The following is a 23,316-nucleotide window of genomic DNA, read 5'->3' on the forward strand; positions in this document are numbered from 1 at the left end:
GATTGACGCTGAATATATCCATATCCCAATGGAGGTGAACTCATGCGTGCAGAACGGAAGATGGACTGATCAAGAATTGGCGAGAATCAAACACGGGTTTAAGTTGTCCAATGAGACACTGAGCCGAGTACATCTGAGATGCATGAATTTTACTCAGTTCGGTGAGTTTCACTTTGCTCCTGGGAATCTCCAGGATTTTTGGACGCTGTGTGAACAACGACGGGCAATCAAACGTTTTAATTTGAAACATGTCCACCGGCTGAGAAGTGTTTTTTTGACTAAAAGTTGTCAGGGCTCGTCCGGGATTTGAACCCGGGTTCTCTCGCATTTCAATTATTAGAACCCCGAAGCGAGAATCATCCCCCTAGACCAACGAGCCGCCGACAGTAAGGGATCTAGCTCTCCGATTCTGACGTTCGTTTGCTATTCGGCCCATCGTGCCTGTGCTGACTCTCTGAGACCGATCTCATGAGTTTCCCTCTCCATAGTCCTGCTAATGTTTTCCCTTTGATGAATAGATTTTGAGACATTACTTCACCAACGAGCTGCATCCTTGTCAGTAAAAGGTGAAGTTGGCAATGAGGTTAAATGTGATTACCGAAAAAAAACGAGTGGAAACGGTTTAACACAATAACGACGAAGTTGAGGGCATACTGGATCAGCAGTCCATTGCCTGAACTACTCAGTCACCTTATCTCCTATTTACTGCAACGTCAGACATCCATCCCCTACTTTTTCCATTCAAACAGAAATAATGTGCACGAAAGTCTACTTCACCGCTTGTTTTGCCCGTGCAACCAGATCGACAGTGATGAAAATGTGCCATGAGCTTTTTAAAGCAAACAGCCTTCCTTTACTTTTGGTGAGTGACTGCACGAGATGGTTGGTTTTGAGGCAGAATCAAAATAAAGAATATAAAATTTCACGCGGCAAGTTAGCTGACCGCGGCAGGACTCGAACCTGCAATCTTCTGTTAACATCACAGTTACAATGGAAGTCACACGATTTATCCATTAGGCCACGCGGCTGCTGCTGGCATGAAATGTGTTGTTTTCTTATACTGAGAGCAAATTTCGGACAAGGGATCTTTCAAGGAGTGGATTTATGAAAATATGGGCATATTTTGAGTAATGAACCGATGCGCTGCGATATGGATGTGCACGGACACAGGCAACGTCAATGTAGCTTGATACACAACAGTTTAACAATCGGTTATCGCAACTGAAGTCAAACTCCTTTTAAAATATGCAGGATGATCCCGATTATGAGAAAATACGTCTTCAAGGGGCAGTTGATGAACCGGAACTGACAACCATCCCGTTTGAACAGACACCGAATGATCCAGGACAGGAAGCACATCCATCTTACACAGCTGTAGAATGGGCTTTCACGGACAGCACGTCTCTTTCAAAAGATTAAAGTGGGATTTCTATCATTCCTGAAGGCAATTGTGCTGTGCGTGAGTGAGCGCGGATCTCAGGAGCAGGAGGGGCTGGGACGGTTTTTGAAGCCACAGGTGATTGACAGGCAGGAAGGAGGGAGGGAAGTAAAACGAACCCAGAAAAAAAGACAATTTAAAACATATATATATTGATCACAATAAGAAAATAAATACATTTACAGTTTTATTGCAAAAAATTTAATTTGGTTTGATTTAAATAAATAAATCATTATTACTTAATCTATATATTTTTGATTGAACGAAGGCTGTGCGACTGCATGAAATCCACTGGAAATCAGAGCGTGCAGTCAGTAAATACCCAAACACAGTAAGCCCATGGTGTAAGGCAAGCCACGAGGGAAGATATGGGGAACAAAGGCGATCTTTTAAAGTCGCGAGTGCCTTTCTGCTGGATCTGACAGCAGCTGCATGTGCTGTGAAAGAGCTCAAATGTAATAGAGCCCAGTGCTGGCAGAACAGAAATGGCACATTTACTGTGAAAGTTAAAAAGTACAGATTGTTTGTAAATATGCGTATACATTAATATTTATATATATATCTGTATAAACAAAGTCAGGCAGTCAATCATGTCTTGTCTTGTCGTGTCTGGTCTTGATTTGATTTGTATTTGAAAATAAGGGGGAAGGAGCTCATCATGTCACACAGCCCAACCGCAAGCTCTCGCTAAAATCGCTATGTTTCTAACTTATATAATTTGCCTTCTTTCAGATGTGGAACAGCAAAATCCCACAACAGATTCTTCTCCTGTCAGGCAGTCCTCGAATGCATGTTCAATCAAAACAGTGTGGCTTCAAGTTGCATGTAATGCATTTTTTCTCCCATGAAATGAAATGCACAGTAAGATCGCGCAGCACGTTTGCACACACTCCCTCGCTACACAAACACACCAACAAACTAAAATTCCTGCAACTTCTAAAGGCAGTTTTTGAAATTTGAAATTTAAAATCCGGGACAAACAGCACATTCCTTTTAAACAGATACATAATGATCCGATACTGAGAGCACACCATTTTGGTGTGACAGAGAATGTCCCCGGACAGACCAGCACATCACCTTAAAAGCGATACAGAAACACAGTGAACAAAAACAAAGAATTCTGTAAAACTCAGCTGGTCGTGAACATTCTGTGGATGAAGAACTCGGGCTCACGTTCAGTCAGATGATCATTCCGATATTTTAAGAAAAATGTAAAGTTTACAGATTTTTTCCACGAAAATAGCGCCTGGAAATAAATAGGCAGCGAGGAAGGACAAAATGTCTGTGATACAGTGGAGCTTAGGAGTGATTGAATAATAAATGGCACAATGCGAAAAGGCAAAGTGGGTGGTAAGCGGGCAATACAGTAACAAAGGAGGAACCAGAGGAGGTGTTAGTGGGAACTGCAGAACCATTAGCAGACAATGGGAACGGTGCTTATGATCCGAGACGTCGAACCGAATGTTGAGGCCAGAACACTATAACATGCCTGGAATGTCGGGTATGAACGCCTTTTAATCAGACCAGGCAGCTTGCCCACCCGGATTGATTTCCTGTACGGTTTAAATTCCGCAGCCAAGGGACTAAATCCAAAGCCAGCTTCTCCCATCTTTTCAGCGCTGGAGAAACAGGACGCACTCATATTCAGGGCAGAGTGTGTTTCACGTTGAAGTTGAGATTGACGCTGAATATATCCATATCCCAATGGAGGTGAACTCATGCGTGCAGAACGGAAGATGGACTGATCAAGAATTGGCGAGAATCAAACACGGGTTTAGGTTGTCCAATGAGACACTGAGCCGAGTACATCTGAGATGCATGAATTTTACTCAGTTCGGTGAGTTTCACTTTGCTCCTGGGAATCTCCAGGATTTTTGGACGCTGTGTGAACAACGACGGGCAATCAAACGTTTTAATTTGAAACATGTCCACCGGCTGAGAAGTGTTTTTTTGACTAAAAGTTGTCAGGGCTCGTCCGGGATTTGAACCCGGGTTCTCTCGCATTTCAATTATTAGAACCCCGAAGCGAGAATCATCCCCCTAGACCAACGAGCCGCCGACAGTAAGGGATCTAGCTCTCAGATTCTGACGTTCGTTTGCTATTCGGCCCATCGTGCCTGTGCTGACTCTCTGAGACCGATCTCATGAGTTTCCCTCTCCATAGTCCTGCTAATGTTTTCCCTTTGATGAATAGATTATTCTTTGAGACATTACTTCACCAACGAGCTGCATCCTTGTCAGTAAAAGGTGAAGTTGGCAATGAGGTTAAATGTGATTACCGAAAAAAAACGAGAGGAAACGGTTTAACACAATAACGACGAAGTTGAGGGCATACTGGATCAGCAGTCCATTGCCTGAACTACTCACTCACCTTATCTCCTATTTACTGCAACGTCAGACATCCATCCCCTACTTTTTCCATTCAAACAGAAATAATGTGCACGAAAGTCTACTTCACCGCTTGTTTTGCCCGTGCAACCAGATCGACAGAGATGAAAATGTGCCATGAGCTTTTTAAAGCAAACAGCCTTCCTTTACTTTTGGTGAGTGACTGCACGAGATGGTTGGTTTTGAGGCAGAATCAAAATAAAGAATATAAAATTTCATGCGGCAAGTTAGCTGACCGCGGCAGGACTCGAACCTGCAATCTTCTGATAACATCACAGTTACAATCGAAGTCACACGATTTATCCATTAGGCCACGCGGCTGCTGCTGGTGGCATGAAATGTGTTGTTTTCTTATACTGAGAGCAAATTTCGGACAAGGGATCTTTCAAGGAGTGGATTTATGAAAATATGGGCATATTTTGAGTAATGAACCGTTACGCTGCGATATGGATGTGCACGGACACAGGCAACGTCAATGTAGCTTGATACACAACAGTTTAACAATCGGTTATCGCAACTGAAGTCAAACTCCTTTTAAAATATGCAGGATGATCCCGATTATGAGAAAATACGTCTTCAAGGGGCAGTTGATGAACCGGAACTGACAACCATCCCGTTTGAACAGACACCGAATGATCCAGGACAGGAAGCACATCCATCTTACACAGCTGTAGAATGGGCCTTCACGGACAGCACGTCTCTTTCAAAAGATTAAAGTGGGATTTCTATCATTCCTGAAGGCAATTGTGCTGTGCGTGAGTGAGCGCGGGTCTCAGGACCACGAGGGGCTGGGACGGTTTTTGAAGCCACAGGTGATTGATAGGCAGGAAGGAGGGAGGGATGTAAAACGAACCCAGAAAAAAAGACAATTTAAAACATATATATATTGATCACAATAAGAAAATAAATACATTTACAGTTTTATTGCAAACAATTTAATTTGGTTTGATTTAAATAAATAAATCATTATTACTTAATCTATATATTTTTGATTGAACGAAGGCTGTGCGACTGCATGAAATCCACTGGAAATCAGAGCGTGCAGTCAGTAAATACCCAAACACAGTAAGCCCATGGTGTAAGACAAGCCACGAGGGAAGATATGGGGAACAAAGGCGATCTTTTAAAGTCGCGAGTGCCTTTCTGCTGGATCTGACAGCAGCTGCATGTGCTGTGAAAGAGCTCAAATGTAATAGAGCCCAGTGCTGGCAGAACAGAAATGGCACATTTATTGTGAAAGTTAAAAAGTACAGATTGTTTGTAAATATGCGTATACATTAATATTTATATATATATCTGTATAAACAAAGTCAGTCAGTCAGTCATGTCTTGTCTTGTCTTGATTTGTTTTGTGTTTGAAAATAAGGGGGAAGGAGCTCATCATGTCACACAGCCCAACCGCAAGCTCTCGCTAAAATCGCTATGTTTCTAACTTATATAATTTGCCTTCTTTCAGATGTGGAACAGCAAAATCCCACAGCAGATTCTTCTCCTGTTAGGCAGTCCTCGAATGCGTGTTCAATCAAATCAGTGTGGCTTCAAGTTGCATGTAATGCATTTTTTCTCCCATGACATGAAATGCACAGTAAGATAGCGCAGCACGTTTGCACACACTCCCTCGCTACACAAACACACCAACAAACTAAAATTCCTGCAACCTCCAAAGGCAGTTTTTGAAATCTGTAATTTAAAATCCGGGACAGGCAGCACATTCCTTTTAAACAGATACATAATGATCCGATACTGATAGCAACCATTTTGGAGAGACAGAGAATGACCTCGGACAGACAGGACATCACCTTAAAAGCGATACAGAAACACAGTGAACAAAAACAAAGAATTCTGTAAAACTCAGCTGGTCGTGAACATTCTGTGGATGAAGAACCCGGGCTCACGTTCAGTCAGATGATCATTCCGATATTTTAAGAAAAATGTAAAGTTTACAGATTTTTTCCATGAAAATAGCGCCTGGAAAAAAATAGGCAGCGAGGAAGGACAAAAGGGAATGTCTGTGATACAGTGGAGCGTAGGAGTGATTGAATAATAAATGGCACAATGCGTAAAGGCAAAGTGGGTGGTAAGCGGGCAATACAGTAACAAAGGATGGACCACAGGAGGTGTTAGTGGGAATTGCAGAACCATTATCAGACAATGGGAGCGGTGCTTATGATCCGATACGTCGAACCGAATGTTGAGGCCAGAACACTATAACATGCCTGGAATGTAGGGTCTGAATGCCTTTTAATCAGACAAGGCAGCTTGCCCACCCCGGATTGATTTCCTGTACTGTTTAAATTCGGCAGCCAAGGGACTAAATCCAAAGCCAGCTTCTCCCATCTTTTCAGCGCTAGAGAAACAGGACGCACTCATATTCAGGGCAGAGTGTGTTTCACGTTGAAGTTGAGATTGACGCTGAATGTATCCATATCCCAATGGAGGTGAGCTCATGCGTGCAGAAAGGAAGATGGACTGATCAAGTATTGGCCAGAATCAAACACGGGTTTAGGTTGTCCAATGAGACACAGAGCCGAGTGCATCTGAGATACATGAACTTTACTCAGTTCGGTGAGATTCACTTTGCTCCTGGGAATCTCCAGGATTTTTGGACGCTGTGTGAACAAAGGCGCGCAATCAAACGTTTTAATTTGAAACATGTCGACCGGCTGAGAAGTGTTTTTTTGACTAAAAGTTGTCAGGGCTCGTCCGGGATTTGAACCCGGGGTCTCTCGCATTTCAATTATTAGAACCCCGAAGCGAGAATCATCCCCCTAGACCAACGAGCCGCCGACAGTAAGGGATCTAGCTCTCCGATTCTGACGTTCGTTTGCTATTCGGCCCATCGTGCCTGTGCTGACTCTCTGAGACCGATCTCATGAGTTTCCCTCTCCATAGTCCTGCTAATGTTTTCCCTTTGATGAATAGATTTTGAGACATTACTTCACCAACGAGCTGCATCCTTGTCAGTAAAAGGTGAAGTTGGCAATGAGGTTAAATGTGATTACCGAAAAAAAACGAGTGGAAACGGTTTAACACAATAACGACGAAGTTGAGGGCATACTGGATCAGCAGTCCATTGCCTGAACTACTCAGTCACCTTATCTCCTATTTACTGCAACGTCAGACATCCATCCCCTACTTTTTCCATTCAAACAGAAATAATGTGCACGAAAGTCTACTTCACCGCTTGTTTTGCCCGTGCAACCAGATCGACAGTGATGAAAATGTGCCATGAGCTTTTTAAAGCAAACAGCCTTCCTTTACTTTTGGTGAGTGACTGCACGAGATGGTTGGTTTTGAGGCAGAATCAAAATAAAGAATATAAAATTTCACGCGGCAAGTTAGCTGACCGCGGCAGGACTCGAACCTGCAATCTTCTGTTAACATCACAGTTACAATGGAAGTCACACGATTTATCCATTAGGCCACGCGGCTGCTGCTGGCATGAAATGTGTTGTTTTCTTATACTGAGAGCAAATTTCGGACAAGGGATCTTTCAAGGAGTGGATTTATGAAAATATGGGCATATTTTGAGTAATGAACCGATGCGCTGCGATATGGATGTGCACGGACACAGGCAACGTCAATGTAGCTTGATACACAACAGTTTAACAATCGGTTATCGCAACTGAAGTCAAACTCCTTTTAAAATATGCAGGATGATCCCGATTATGAGAAAATACGTCTTCAAGGGGCAGTTGATGAACCGGAACTGACAACCATCCCGTTTGAACAGACACCGAATGATCCAGGACAGGAAGCACATCCATCTTACACAGCTGTAGAATGGGCTTTCACGGACAGCACGTCTCTTTCAAAAGATTAAAGTGGGATTTCTATCATTCCTGAAGGCAATTGTGCTGTGCGTGAGTGAGCGCGGATCTCAGGAGCAGGAGGGGCTGGGACGGTTTTTGAAGCCACAGGTGATTGACAGGCAGGAAGGAGGGAGGGAAGTAAAACGAACCCAGAAAAAAAGACAATTTAAAACATATATATATTGATCACAATAAGAAAATAAATACATTTACAGTTTTATTGCAAAAAATTTAATTTGGTTTGATTTAAATAAATAAATCATTATTACTTAATCTATATATTTTTGATTGAACGAAGGCTGTGCGACTGCATGAAATCCACTGGAAATCAGAGCGTGCAGTCAGTAAATACCCAAACACAGTAAGCCCATGGTGTAAGGCAAGCCACGAGGGAAGATATGGGGAACAAAGGCGATCTTTTAAAGTCGCGAGTGCCTTTCTGCTGGATCTGACAGCAGCTGCATGTGCTGTGAAAGAGCTCAAATGTAATAGAGCCCAGTGCTGGCAGAACAGAAATGGCACATTTACTGTGAAAGTTAAAAAGTACAGATTGTTTGTAAATATGCGTATACATTAATATTTATATATATATCTGTATAAACAAAGTCAGGCAGTCAATCATGTCTTGTCTTGTCGTGTCTGGTCTTGATTTGATTTGTATTTGAAAATAAGGGGGAAGGAGCTCATCATGTCACACAGCCCAACCGCAAGCTCTCGCTAAAATCGCTATGTTTCTAACTTATATAATTTGCCTTCTTTCAGATGTGGAACAGCAAAATCCCACAACAGATTCTTCTCCTGTCAGGCAGTCCTCGAATGCATGTTCAATCAAAACAGTGTGGCTTCAAGTTGCATGTAATGCATTTTTTCTCCCATGAAATGAAATGCACAGTAAGATCGCGCAGCACGTTTGCACACACTCCCTCGCTACACAAACACACCAACAAACTAAAATTCCTGCAACTTCTAAAGGCAGTTTTTGAAATTTGAAATTTAAAATCCGGGACAAACAGCACATTCCTTTTAAACAGATACATAATGATCCGATACTGAGAGCACACCATTTTGGTGTGACAGAGAATGTCCCCGGACAGACCAGCACATCACCTTAAAAGCGATACAGAAACACAGTGAACAAAAACAAAGAATTCTGTAAAACTCAGCTGGTCGTGAACATTCTGTGGATGAAGAACTCGGGCTCACGTTCAGTCAGATGATCATTCCGATATTTTAAGAAAAATGTAAAGTTTACAGATTTTTTCCACGAAAATAGCGCCTGGAAATAAATAGGCAGCGAGGAAGGACAAAATGTCTGTGATACAGTGGAGCTTAGGAGTGATTGAATAATAAATGGCACAATGCGAAAAGGCAAAGTGGGTGGTAAGCGGGCAATACAGTAACAAAGGAGGAACCAGAGGAGGTGTTAGTGGGAACTGCAGAACCATTAGCAGACAATGGGAACGGTGCTTATGATCCGAGACGTCGAACCGAATGTTGAGGCCAGAACACTATAACATGCCTGGAATGTCGGGTATGAACGCCTTTTAATCAGACCAGGCAGCTTGCCCACCCGGATTGATTTCCTGTACGGTTTAAATTCCGCAGCCAAGGGACTAAATCCAAAGCCAGCTTCTCCCATCTTTTCAGCGCTGGAGAAACAGGACGCACTCATATTCAGGGCAGAGTGTGTTTCACGTTGAAGTTGAGATTGACGCTGAATATATCCATATCCCAATGGAGGTGAACTCATGCGTGCAGAACGGAAGATGGACTGATCAAGAATTGGCGAGAATCAAACACGGGTTTAGGTTGTCCAATGAGACACTGAGCCGAGTACATCTGAGATGCATGAATTTTACTCAGTTCGGTGAGTTTCACTTTGCTCCTGGGAATCTCCAGGATTTTTGGACGCTGTGTGAACAACGACGGGCAATCAAACGTTTTAATTTGAAACATGTCCACCGGCTGAGAAGTGTTTTTTTGACTAAAAGTTGTCAGGGCTCGTCCGGGATTTGAACCCGGGTTCTCTCGCATTTCAATTATTAGAACCCCGAAGCGAGAATCATCCCCCTAGACCAACGAGCCGCCGACAGTAAGGGATCTAGCTCTCAGATTCTGACGTTCGTTTGCTATTCGGCCCATCGTGCCTGTGCTGACTCTCTGAGACCGATCTCATGAGTTTCCCTCTCCATAGTCCTGCTAATGTTTTCCCTTTGATGAATAGATTATTCTTTGAGACATTACTTCACCAACGAGCTGCATCCTTGTCAGTAAAAGGTGAAGTTGGCAATGAGGTTAAATGTGATTACCGAAAAAAAACGAGTGGAAACGGTTTAACACAATAACGACGAAGTTGAGGGCATACTGGATCAGCAGTCCATTGCCTGAACTACTCAGTCACCTTATCTCCTATTTACTGCAACGTCAGACATCCATCCCCTACTTTTTCCATTCAAACAGAAATAATGTGCACGAAAGTCTACTTCACCGCTTGTTTTGCCCGTGCAACCAGATCGACAGAGATGAAAATGTGCCATGAGCTTTTTAAAGCAAACAGCCTTCCTTTACTTTTGGTGAGTGACTGCACGAGATGGTTGGTTTTGAGGCAGAATCAAAATAAAGAATATAAAATTTCATGCGGCAAGTTAGCTGACCGCGGCAGGACTCGAACCTGCAATCTTCTGATAACATCACAGTTACAATCGAAGTCACACGATTTATCCATTAGGCCACGCGGCTGCTGCTGCTGGCATGAAATGTGTTGTTTTCTTATACTGAGAGCAAATTTCGGACAAGGGATCTTTCAAGGAGTGGATTTATGAAAATATGGGCATATTTTGAGTAATGAACCGTTACGCTGCGATATGGATGTGCACGGACACAGGCAACGTCAATGTAGCTTGATACACAACAGTTTAACAATCGGTTATCGCAACTGAAGTCAAACTCCTTTTAAAATATGCAGGATGATCCCGATTATGAGAAAATACGTCTTCAAGGGGCAGTTGATGAACCGGAACTGACAACCATCCCGTTTGAACAGACACCGAATGATCCAGGACAGGAAGCACATCCATCTTACACAGCTGTAGAATGGGCCTTCACGGACAGCACGTCTCTTTCAAAAGATTAAAGTGGGATTTCTATCATTCCTGAAGGCAATTGTGCTGTGCGTGAGTGAGCGCGGGTCTCAGGACCACGAGGGGCTGGGACGGTTTTTGAAGCCACAGGTGATTGATAGGCAGGAAGGAGGGAGGGATGTAAAACGAACCCAGAAAAAAAGACAATTTAAAACATATATATATTGATCACAATAAGAAAATAAATACATTTACAGTTTTATTGCAAACAATTTAATTTGGTTTGATTTAAATAAATAAATCATTATTACTTAATCTATATATTTTTGATTGAACGAAGGCTGTGCGACTGCATGAAATCCACTGGAAATCAGAGCGTGCAGTCAGTAAATACCCAAACACAGTAAGCCCATGGTGTAAGACAAGCCACGAGGGAAGATATGGGGAACAAAGGCGATCTTTTAAAGTCGCGAGTGCCTTTCTGCTGGATCTGACAGCAGCTGCATGTGCTGTGAAAGAGCTCAAATGTAATAGAGCCCAGTGCTGGCAGAACAGAAATGGCACATTTATTGTGAAAGTTAAAAAGTACAGATTGTTTGTAAATATGCGTATACATTAATATTTATATATATATCTGTATAAACAAAGTCAGTCAGTCAGTCATGTCTTGTCTTGTCTTGATTTGTTTTGTGTTTGAAAATAAGGGGGAAGGAGCTCATCATGTCACACAGCCCAACCGCAAGCTCTCGCTAAAATCGCTATGTTTCTAACTTATATAATTTGCCTTCTTTCAGATGTGGAACAGCAAAATCCCACAGCAGATTCTTCTCCTGTTAGGCAGTCCTCGAATGCGTGTTCAATCAAATCAGTGTGGCTTCAAGTTGCATGTAATGCATTTTTTCTCCCATGACATGAAATGCACAGTAAGATAGCGCAGCACGTTTGCACACACTCCCTCGCTACACAAACACACCAACAAACTAAAATTCCTGCAACCTCCAAAGGCAGTTTTTGAAATCTGTAATTTAAAATCCGGGACAGGCAGCACATTCCTTTTAAACAGATACATAATGATCCGATACTGATAGCAACCATTTTGGAGAGACAGAGAATGACCTCGGACAGACAGGACATCACCTTAAAAGCGATACAGAAACACAGTGAACAAAAACAAAGAATTCTGTAAAACTCAGCTGGTCGTGAACATTCTGTGGATGAAGAACCCGGGCTCACGTTCAGTCAGATGATCATTCCGATATTTTAAGAAAAATGTAAAGTTTACAGATTTTTTCCATGAAAATAGCGCCTGGAAAAAAATAGGCAGCGAGGAAGGACAAAAGGGAATGTCTGTGATACAGTGGAGCGTAGGAGTGATTGAATAATAAATGGCACAATGCGTAAAGGCAAAGTGGGTGGTAAGCGGGCAATACAGTAACAAAGGATGGACCACAGGAGGTGTTAGTGGGAATTGCAGAACCATTATCAGACAATGGGAGCGGTGCTTATGATCCGATACGTCGAACCGAATGTTGAGGCCAGAACACTATAACATGCCTGGAATGTAGGGTCTGAATGCCTTTTAATCAGACAAGGCAGCTTGCCCACCCCGGATTGATTTCCTGTACTGTTTAAATTCGGCAGCCAAGGGACTAAATCCAAAGCCAGCTTCTCCCATCTTTTCAGCGCTAGAGAAACAGGACGCACTCATATTCAGGGCAGAGTGTGTTTCACGTTGAAGTTGAGATTGACGCTGAATGTATCCATATCCCAATGGAGGTGAGCTCATGCGTGCAGAAAGGAAGATGGACTGATCAAGTATTGGCCAGAATCAAACACGGGTTTAGGTTGTCCAATGAGACACAGAGCCGAGTGCATCTGAGATACATGAACTTTACTCAGTTCGGTGAGATTCACTTTGCTCCTGGGAATCTCCAGGATTTTTGGACGCTGTGTGAACAAAGGCGCGCAATCAAACGTTTTAATTTGAAACATGTCCACCGGCTGAGAAGTGTTTTTTTGACTAAAAGTTGTGAGGGCTCGTCCGGGATTTGAACCCGGGACCTCTCGCATTTCAATTATTAAAACCCCTAAGCGAGAATCACACCCCTGGACCAACGAGCCGCCGACAGTAAGGGATCTAGCTCTCAGATTCTGACGTTCGTTTGCTATTCGGCTCATCGTGCCTGTGCTGACTCTCAGAGACCGATCTCATGAGTCCCCCTCTCCATTGTCCAGCTAATGTTTTCCCTTTGATGAATAGATTATTCTTTGAGACATTACTTCACCAACGAGCTGCATCCTTGTCAGTAAAAGGTGAATTTGGCAATGAGGTTAAATGTGATTGCCGAAAAAAACCGAGTGGAAACGGTTTAACACAATAACGACGAAGTTGAGGGCATACTGGATCAGCAGTCCATTGCCTGAACTTCTCAGTCATCTTATCTCCTATTTACTGCAACGTCAGACATCCATCCCCTACTTTTTCCATTCAAACAGAAATAATGTGCACGAAAGTCTACTTCACCGCTTGTTTTGCCCGTGCAACCAGATCGAGGTGGTGAAAATGTGCCATGAGCTTTTTAAAGCAAACCGCCTTCCTTTACTTTCGGTGAGTGACTGCACGAAATGGTTGGTTTTGAGGCAGAATCAAAATAAAGAATATAAAATTTCACGCGGCAAGTTAGCTGACCGCGGCAGGACTCGAACCTGCAATCTTTTGATAACATCACAGTTACAATCGAAGTCAGACGACTTATCCATTAGGCCACGCGGCTGCTGCTGCTGGCATGAAATTTGTTGTTTTTTTATACCGAGAGCAAATTTGGGACAAGGGATCTTTCAAGGAGTGGATTTATGAAAATATGGGCATATTTTGAGTAATGAACCGATGCGCTGCGATATGGATGTGCACGGACACAGGCAACGTCAATGTAGCTTGATACACAACAGTTTAACAATCGGTTATCGCAACTGAAATCAAACTCCTTTTAAAATATACAGGATGATCCCGATTATGAGAAAATACGTCTTAAAGGGGCAGTTGATGAACCGGAACTGACAACCATCCCGTTTGAACAGATACCGAATGATCCAGGACAGGAAGCACATCCATCTTACACAGCTGTAGAATGGGATTTCACGGACAGCACTTCCCTTTCAAAAGATTAAAGTGGGATTTCTATCATTCCTGAAGGCAATTGTGCTGTGCGTGAGTGAGCGCGGATCTCAGGACCACGAGGGGCTGAGACGGTTTTTGAAGCCACAGGTGATTGACAGGCAGGAAGGAGGGAGGGAAGTAAAACCAACCCAGACAAAAAGACAATTTAAAACATATATACATATGATTCCCAGTTTCTCCCTCCCTCTCTCCCCTGGAGGTACTGAGGCTCACGCTCACTCCTTCCCTGCTTGAGGGTATTGAGGCCCGCACTATCTCCCTCCATGTCCTGGGGGTTCTGAGGCCCACAGTCCCTCCCTCCCTGCCCTCGGGGTAATGAGGCCCAATCTCCCTCCCACCCTGAGCTGGGAGTGCTGAGGCCAACACTCGTTCTCTATCTGGGGGTACTGAGCCCCACAGATCCTCCCTCTCTGCCCTGCGGGTACTGAGGCCCACACTTCCTCACTCCCTCCCTGTACTCGTGGAACTGAGGCCCACAATCCCTCCGTCTCTGCCCTTCGGGTGCTGGGGCCCACACTCCCTCCCTCCCAGCACTGGAGGTGCTGAGGCGCAAACTCACTCCCTCCCAGCCCTGGGTGTACGGAGGCACATATTCCCTCGCTTCCCGCCCTCGGGTACTGAGGCTCACACTCCCTCCCTCCCTGCTTGGGGGAACTGAGGCTCACACTCCCTGCCTCTCTGCTATGGGGTACTGAGGCACACACTCTGTCTCTCTCCCTGCCCTAGGGGCCCTGAGGCCCACACTCATTCCCACCCTACACTGGAGGTACTCAGGCCGACACTCCTTCCCTCCCTGCCCTCGTGTTCCTGAGGCCCACTCTCACTCCCTCCCTCCATGTTCTCCGGCTACTGAGGCTCACACTCCCTCCCTACTCTGGGCGTACTGAGGACCAAACTCCCTCCCTATCTGGAGCTTCTGAGGTGCACACTCAGTTCCTCTCTGCCCCGAGTGTACTGAGGCCCACACTCCATCCCTTTCTGTCCTGTGGGTACTGAGGCCCACTCTCACTCTCTCCCTGTCCTGGGGGTACTGAGTCCCTCACTCCCTCCCACCCTGTCTTGGGGGTACTGAAGCCCACACTCACTCCCTCCCTGTCCTGGGTATGCTGAGTCCCACATTCCCTCCCCCGCCTGCTTTGGGAGTACTGAGGCCCACACTCACTCACTCCCTGCCCTGGTGGTACTGAGGCCCAATCTCCCTCCCTCCATGAGCTGGGAATGCTGAGTTCCACGCTCTCTCACTCCCCTGGAGGTGCTGGGGCCCACATTTCCTCCCTCCAGGTACTGAGGCCCGCACTCCCTCCCTCACTGCCGGAGTGGTCCTGAGGCCCACACTCACTACCTCCATCACTGCCCTGAGAGTACTGAGGCCCACACTCGCTCCCTGACTGCCCTGGGGTACTGAGTCCCATACTCTCACCCTCCCTCCCTGGGGGTATTGAGACTCACGCTCCCTCCCTCACAGCCTGGCCCGGGGGCCCTGAGGCCCAGACTCCCTCCCTCCCTGCTCTTGAAGTACAGAGGCCCAAACTCCCACGCTACCTTGCCAGAGGTGCTGAGGCCCACACTCACTCCCTCCCTGCCCTGACGCTCCTGAGGTCCACTCTCACTCCCTGTCCTGAGGGTCCTGACGCCCGTACTCCCTCTTTACCTGCTCTGGGGTTACTGAGGCCCACAGTCCCTCCCTCCCTTCTTGTCTTTTGTGTTACGGAGGCCCTCACTCGCTTCCTGCCCTGGGGGTACTGAGGCTCACACTCCCTTCCTCTGGGTACTGAGGCCGACACTCCTTGCCTCGCTGCCCTGATGGTACTGAGGCTCACATGCCCTCCCACCCTCCCTGCCCTGCGGGTATTGTGGCCCTCACGCCCTCGCACATTTACTTGGGGGTAATGAGGCTCACACTCACCCCCACCCTCGCTGCACTGTGGGTACTGAGGCCCACACTCCCTTCCTCACTGCCCTTCGATTTCTGAGGCCCACACTCCCTCCCTCTCTCCGGGTACTGACGCCCAGACTCCCTCCGTCCCAGCCCTAGGTGTACTGAGAACCCCCTCCCTGGGGGAACTGAGGCACAAACTTCCTTCCTCCATGCCCTGGATGCACTTACGCCCACACACTCTCCCTCCCTGCCCCTGTAGTCCTGAGGCCCACACAGCCTCCCTTACTGCAGTGGGGGTACTGAGTCCCACATTCCCTCCCTCTTTGCACTGGGGATACTGAGGCCCACAATCCCACGCTCCCTGACCTGAGAATACTGGGGACCACACTCCCTCCCTCCCTGCCCTGGGGGTTCTGAGGCCCACACTCCCACCCTCCCTGCCCTGGGGGTATTTAGGCCCACACACCCACCCTCCCTGACCTCCCCTAGGGTTACTGAGGCCGACCCGCCCTCCCTCCCTGCCCGGCGATACTGAGGCCCACACTCCCACCCTCCTTGCCCTGGAAAACGGAGGCCACACTCCCTCACTCCCTCCCTGCCCTGGCGTTCTAAGGCCCAGAGGCCATCCCATGCCTTTTGGTGCAGAGGCCCACACACCCTCCCTCACAGCACTTGGGTACTGAGGCCCTCACTCCCTCTCTCCCTCCTGTCCTTGTGGGAATGAGGCCAAAACTCCCTACCTTACCTGGGGATACGGAGGCCCAGACTCCCATCCTCCCTCCTTGGAGGTACTGAGTTTCACACTACCTCACACTTTGATTTGGGGGTACTGAGGCCCACAAACCTTCCCTCTCTCCCTGCCCTGGGGTACTGAGGCTCACAGACCCTCACACTCTTACTTGGGGGTACTGATGCCCACACTTCCTCCCTCCTTGCCCTGGTGTAACTGAGGCCCACACCCCCTACCTGCCCTGGGGGTACTGAGGCCCACATTCCCACCCTACCTGCCCAGGCTGTACTGAGTCCCATTCTCTCTCCCTGTCCTGGGGGTACTGATGTCCACACTCCCACCCTCAGTACCCTGGATGTACTGAGGCCCACACTCCCTCCCTCCCACCCTTGGGAAACTGAGGCACACACTCCCTCCCTCCCTCCCCTGGGGGTACTGAGGGCCACACTCGCTCACTCACAGCCCTGGAGTTATTGAGGCTCACATACCCTTCCTTCCTGCCCTCGGGTTACTGAGGCCCACACTCACTCCATCCTTGCCCTGGGGGTACTGAGGCAAACACACCCTCACTCCCTCCCTCCCTGCCCTGGATGCACTGAGGCCTACACACCCTCCCGACCTGCACAGATTGTACTGAGGCCCACTCGCTCTCCCTACTCTGGGGGTACTGAGACGCACACTCCCTTCATGTTCAGCCATGAACTCATTGAATGGCGGTGCAGGCTAGAAGGGCTGAATGGCCTGCTCCTGCACCTATTTTCTTTGTTTTTTTTTCCATCCCTGCCCTGGGCGTACAGAGGCTAACACATTCCTCAGTCCCTCCTTCCCTGTTCTGGAGGTACTGAGGCCCATACTCCCTCCATCCCTGCCCATGGGGTACTGAAGCAAACACATTCTTCACTCCCTCATTCCCAGCCACGGGGTACTGAGGCCCACACTCCCTGCCTCCCTGCCATGAGGGCACTGAGGCCCTCACACCCTGCTATGCGGGTACTGAGGCCCACATTCCCTGCCTGCCTGCCATTGGGTTTCTGAGGCCCACAATCCCTGCTATGGGGGTACTGAGACCCACACGCCTTCCCATTCTCTCTGCCCTCAGTGTATTGAGGCCCACACTGCCTCCCTCCCTCCCTTGGGAAACAGAGACACACACTACCTCCCTCGCTCCCCTGGGGGTACTGAGGGCCACACTCGCTCACTCACAGCCCTGGGTTCATTGAGGCTCACATACCCTCCCTTCCTGCCCTAGGGTTACTGAGGCCCACACTCACTCCCTCCCTGACCTAGGCATACTGAGGCATACACTCACTCTCTCCCTCACAAGGGGTACTGAGGCCCACACTCACTCTCTATCTCCCTGTCCTGGGGATAATGAGGCCCACACTCTCTCCCTCCCTGCCCTAGGGTTACTGAGGCCCACACTCACTCCCTCCCTGCCCTGGGGATACTGATGCATGTACACCCTCTCTCCATCACTGTGGGTTCTGAGGCCCGCACTCACTCTCTCCCTCCCTGCCCTGAAGGTACTGAGGCCCACACTCGCTCACTCCCTCCTTCCCTCCCTGCTCTGGGGGTACTGAGGTGCACACTCCCTCCCTGGGATACTGAGGCACACCCTCCCTCCCTCTATGGCCTTTTGGTACTGAGGCCCACATTCACTCCCTCCCTCCCTCCCTGGTGAACTGAGGCCCACACTCCCTCCTTATCAGGGTGTACTGAGGCCCATACTCTATCCCTCCCTGCCCTAGGTGTACTGAGGCCCACAGTCCCTACCTCCCTGCCGTGGGGTATGAAGGCCAACAATCCATCCCTGCCCTGGGGGTCCTGAGGCCCACACTCCCTCCCTCCATCCCTGCCCTAGGGGTACTGCGGCCCACATTCCCTCCCTCCCTGCCCTGGGCTTACTGAGACCCACAGTCCCTCCCTATCTGGGGGTACTGAGCCCCACACTGCCTCGCTCTCTCCCTGGGGGTACTGAGGCTCACACTTTCTCACTCCCTCCCTAACCTGGAGGGATTGAGACCCACACGCCCTCCCTACCTGCACAGGGTTACTGAGGCCCACTCTCTCTCTCTCTCTTCTCTGGGCGTATAGAGGCAAACACATTCCTCACTCCATCCCTCCCTGCCCTGGAGGCACTAAGGCCTACACATCCTCCCGACCTGCACAGGGTTACTGAGGCACACTGTCTCTCCCTGACCTGGGGGTACAGAGGCCCTCACTCCCTCCATTCCTGCCCTGGGCGTACAGAGGCTAACACATTCCTCACTCCCTCGCTCCCTGCCCTGGGGTACTGAGACCCACACTCCCTGCATCCCTGCCATGGGGGCACTGAGGCCCACACACCCTGCTATGAGGGTACTGAGACCCACACTCCCTGCCTGCCTGCCATGGGCGTTCTGAGGCCCACACTCCCTGCTATGGGGGTACTGAGTCTCACACGCCTTCCCAGCCTCTCTGCCCTCAGTATATTGAGGCCCAGACACCCTCCCTCCCTGCCCTGGAGGTAATGAGGCCCACACACCCTCCATACCTGCACAGGGGCTACTGAGGCCCAATCTCTCTCCCTGCTCTGGGGGTTCGGAGGCCCACACTCCCTCCCTACCTGCCCTGGGGGTAATGAGGACGACACGCCCTCCCTCCCTGCCCAGGGGTACTGAGGACCACATTCTCTCCCTGCGCTGGGGGTACTGAGGCCCACACTCCCACCCTCCCTCCCACTCTGGAGGTACTGAGGCCCTACATCCCTCCCTGCACTGGGGGTACGGAGATCACACTCCCCCCTCCCTCCCTGGAGGCACTGAGTCCCTCACTCACTCCCTGGAGGAACATGAGGCCCTCACTCCCTCTGTGCCCTGGAGGTACTGAGGCCCCGACTCCCTCACTCCCTCCTTGGAGGTACTGAGGGCCACACTCACTCACTCCCTGCCCTGGGGGCCCTGATTCCCACTCTCATACCCTCCCTCCCTTTCCTCGGGGTACTGAGGCCCACACTCGTTTGCTCCCTGCTCTGGGGTTACTGAGGCAAACAGTCCCTCCCTCCCTTCCAGCCCTGGAGGTACTGAGGCCCACGTTCCCTCCCTCCTTGCCCTGGAGGTAAGCAGGCCCACACTCCATCACTTCCTCCCTGACCTGTGGTTCTGAGGCTCACAGGCCCTACCTGACCTTGTGGTACTGAGGCCCGCAGTCCCTCCCTCCCTGCCATGGGGTACGAAGGCCCACACTCCCTCCCTGCCCTGGAGGAACTGAGGCCCACATTCTCACCCTTCCTCCATGGAGGTACTGAGGCCCTCACTCTCTCCCTGCCCTGGAGGTACTGAGGCCCATATTCCTCCCTCCTTGCCCTGGGATTCCTGAGGCCCACTCTCACTCACTCCTTCCCTGCCCTAACGGTATTAAGTCCCGAACCTGAGAGTACTGAGGACCACACACACTCCTTCCCTCAATGCTCTGGTGGTACTGAGGCTCACACAGCCTGCCTCCCGGCCATGGGGGTACTGTGGCCCACACTGCCTCCCTCCCTGCCTGCGCTATGGCTACTGAGGCCCACAATCGCTCACTCACTGCCCTGGGGTTACTGAGGCCCACACGCCATCTCTCACTCACAGCCCTGGAGGTCCTGAGGCCCACAGTTCCTCTCTTCCTGCCCTGGTGGCACTGAGGATCACACTCCCTCCCTCCCTGCCCTGGAGGTACTGAGGCCCACACTCGCTCCCTCCCTCCGTGCAATTTGGGTACTGAGGCCCACACTCCCTTATTCCCTGCCCTGCGCATACTGAGGCCACACACCCTACCTGCCCTGCATGTACTGAGGCCCACTCTCCCTCGCTCCCTGCCCTCAGGTTACAGAGGCCCACACTCCCTCCCTCGATCTCTACCCCGTTGGTCCTGAGGCCCACACTCCCTTCCTGCCCTGGTGGTACTGTGACCCACACTCCCATCCTCCCTCCCTGGAGATACTGTGACCCTCAATCCCTCCCTGCCCTGGAGGTACAGCGGCCCACATTCCCTCCCTCCTGGTCCTGGGTGTACTGAGGCCCACACTCCCTCCCTCCCACCCTGCCGAGGGGTTCCTGAGGCCCACACTCCCTATCTCCCTGCCCTGGAGGTACTGAGGCCCACACTCCCTCTATACCTGCCCAGGAGTACTGAGGCCCTCTCTCGCTCCCTGCCCTGGGATCCTGAGGCCCACACCACCTCCCTCACTGCCTTGGGGGTACAGAGGCCAACACTCCTTCCCTACCTGCCGAGGGTTACAGAGGCCCATCTCTCTCCCTGCCCTGGGGGTACTGAGGCACACGCACCATCCCTCCCCTGGGGTACTGCGGCCCGCACTCCCTCCCTCCCTCCCTCAGAAGCCTGTGGTGACTGTGGCCCTCACTCCCTCCCACCCTGTCCTGGGGGTACTGAGGCCCACTCTTCCTCCCTCCCTGCCCTGGGGTTCCTGAGGACCACACTTACTCCGTCCCACCCTGCCCTTCGTGTCCTCAGGACCATACTCCCTCCCTCCCTACCCTGGAAGTACTGAGGCAAACACTCCCTCCCTAGCTATCCTCTGGGCACTGAGGCCCATGCTCACGCCCTCCCTGCCCTGGGGTACTGAGGCCCACAGTCCCTCCCTCCCCGCTCAAGGGGTCCTGAGGCCCACTCTAATTCCCTCTCTCCCTGCGCTGGGTGTATTGAGGCCCACAATCCCTCCCTCCCTCCCTCCTTCCCTGCCCTGCGGGTATTGAGGCCCACATTCCCTCCCTGCCCTGGGAGTACTGAAGCCCACACTCGCTCCTTCGATGCCCTGGGGAACCTGAGGGCCACACTCCCTCCCTCTCTACCCTGGGGATACAATGGCCCACTGACTCTCCCTCGCTGCCCTCGGGATTCTGAGGCTCAATCTCCCTCTCTCCCTGCCCTGGGGGTACTGAGGCCCACACTCCCTCCTTCGATGCCCTGGGGGTCCAGAGGAGCACACTCCCTCCCTCCCTGCCCTGGGGATATAAAGGCCCACACACCCTCCCTACCTGCACTGGAGGTACTAAGGCTCAATCTCATTCCCACCCTCCCTATCATCGGGGTAATATCGCCCATACTCCCTCCTTCCCTCCCTGGGGTTACTGAGGCCCACACTCACTCTCTTCCTCCCTGGTGGTACTGAGGCCCACACACCCTCTCTCCCTCCCTGGGTTACTGAGGCCCACACTCCCTCTCTCCCTCCCTGTGTTACTGAGGCCCACACTCGCTTCCTCCCGCCCTCGGGGTCCTGAGGCCAACTCTAACTCGCTCTCTCCTCCCTCCCTGGGGATACTGAAGTCCACACTCCCTCACACATTGACCTGGGGGTACTGAGGGCCACACTTCCTCATACACTGCCCTAGGTGTAATGAGGCTCACACTCACTCCCTCCCTGGCCTTGTGGTACTGAGGCCCTAACTCCCTCTATCTATCCCTGGCCTGGTGGTACTGAGGACAACACTCACTCCCTCCCTGGCTGTATTAAGGCCCACACTCCCTGCCTCTCTGCCCTGGGTATACTGAGGCCACACTTCCTCCGTACCTACCCAAGGGTACTGAGGCCCACGCTCGCTCCCTGCCCTTGGGGCACAGAAGCCCACACACCCTCCCTCCCGCTTTGGGGGAACTGAGTTCCACACACCCTCCCTACCTGCTCTGTGGGTACTGTGGCCAACAACCTCTCCCTCCCTCCCTGCCCTGATGGTACTGAGGCCCACACTCCCTCACTCACTGCCCTGCCTGTCCTGAGGTCCACACTCCCTCCTTCGCTGCCCTGGCAGGTCCTGAGGCCCACATTCACTCCCTCGCTGCTCTGGGGTACTGAAACCCACAATCCCTACCTCCCTCCCAACCCTGTGTGTACAGAGGCCCAGACTCCCTCCCTCCCTGACCTGGTGGTAGAGGCCCACAAACCCTCGCTCCTTGGAAGTACTGAGGCCCACTCGCGCTCACTCCCTGCCCTGGTAGTACTGAGGACCACACTCCCTCACTCCCTGGCCTGGGGGTCCTGAGGCTACACTTCCTACCTCGCTGCCCTGGGGGTCCTGAGGCCCACTTTCACTTCCTTCCTCCCTGTCCTCGGGGTACTGAGGCCCATACCTCCGGACCTGTCTGCCCTTCGGGTACACATGCCCATACTCCCTCGCTTCTCTGAGGGTACTGAGGCCCACACTCCCTCCCTACCTCCCTACCCCGGGGGTACTGAGGCCCATACTACCTCCCACCCCCCTGGAGGTACTGAGGCCCAATCTTCCTCCCTCCCTGAGCTGGGAGTGCTGCGGTCCACACTCCCTCTCTCCCTACCTGCGGGTACTGAGGCCCATACTCCCGCCCTCCCCCCTGGGATACTGAGGCCCACATTCCCTCCCTCGCTCCCTGGGGCAGTGAGGCCTACAGTCCCTTTCTACCTGCCCAGGGGGCACTGAGGCGCACACACCCTCTCTCCCTCCCTGGAATAACTGAGGCCCACATTCCCTACCTCCCTGCCCTGAGGGTACTGAGGCCCACACTCCGTCCCTGTCTGCCCTGGGGGTATTGAGGACCATACTCCGTCCCTCCCTGACCTGAGGGTACTGAGGCCTGCACTACCTCCATCCCTCCACAGGAGGTACTGAGGCCCACACACACTCCCTCCCTGGCCTTATTTTACTGAGGCCCACACACCCTCCCTCCATCCCTGCGCTGGCGGTATTGGGGCCCACACAACCGTCCTACTTCCCTGGAGGTACTGAGGCCGTCACTCGCTCCCTGCCCTGGATGTACTGAGGCCCAAACACCCTCCCTCCATGCCCTGGAGGAACTGAGG

At 50.6% G+C, this 23,316-nt stretch overlaps 4 non-coding genes across 4 annotated transcripts; all 4 read right to left on the reverse strand.

Moving 5' to 3' along the window:
- Positions 1 to 291: 291 nt before the first annotated feature.
- On the reverse strand, positions 292 to 379 carry trnap-cgg (transfer RNA proline (anticodon CGG)). Its single transcript is given in 2 exon segments — positions 292 to 327; positions 344 to 379. It is a non-coding gene; the product is annotated as a tRNA-Pro (tRNA).
- Positions 380 to 3,405: 3,026 nt separating this feature from the next.
- On the reverse strand, positions 3,406 to 3,493 carry trnap-cgg (transfer RNA proline (anticodon CGG)). The gene is given in 2 exon segments: positions 3,406 to 3,441; positions 3,458 to 3,493. It is a non-coding gene; the product is annotated as a tRNA-Pro (tRNA).
- A 3,028-nt stretch (positions 3,494 to 6,521) lies between these two features.
- Positions 6,522 to 6,609, reverse strand: trnap-cgg (transfer RNA proline (anticodon CGG)). The gene is given in 2 exon segments: positions 6,522 to 6,557; positions 6,574 to 6,609. It is a non-coding gene; the product is annotated as a tRNA-Pro (tRNA).
- A 3,026-nt stretch (positions 6,610 to 9,635) lies between these two features.
- On the reverse strand, positions 9,636 to 9,723 carry trnap-cgg (transfer RNA proline (anticodon CGG)). Its single transcript is given in 2 exon segments — positions 9,636 to 9,671; positions 9,688 to 9,723. It is a non-coding gene; the product is annotated as a tRNA-Pro (tRNA).
- Between the last annotated feature and the right edge of the window lie 13,593 nt (positions 9,724 to 23,316).

This window comes from Pristiophorus japonicus, unplaced genomic scaffold (genome assembly GCF_044704955.1).
Source record: "Pristiophorus japonicus isolate sPriJap1 unplaced genomic scaffold, sPriJap1.hap1 HAP1_SCAFFOLD_33, whole genome shotgun sequence".
In the NCBI taxonomy this organism is placed as follows: domain Eukaryota; kingdom Metazoa; phylum Chordata; class Chondrichthyes; family Pristiophoridae; genus Pristiophorus; species Pristiophorus japonicus.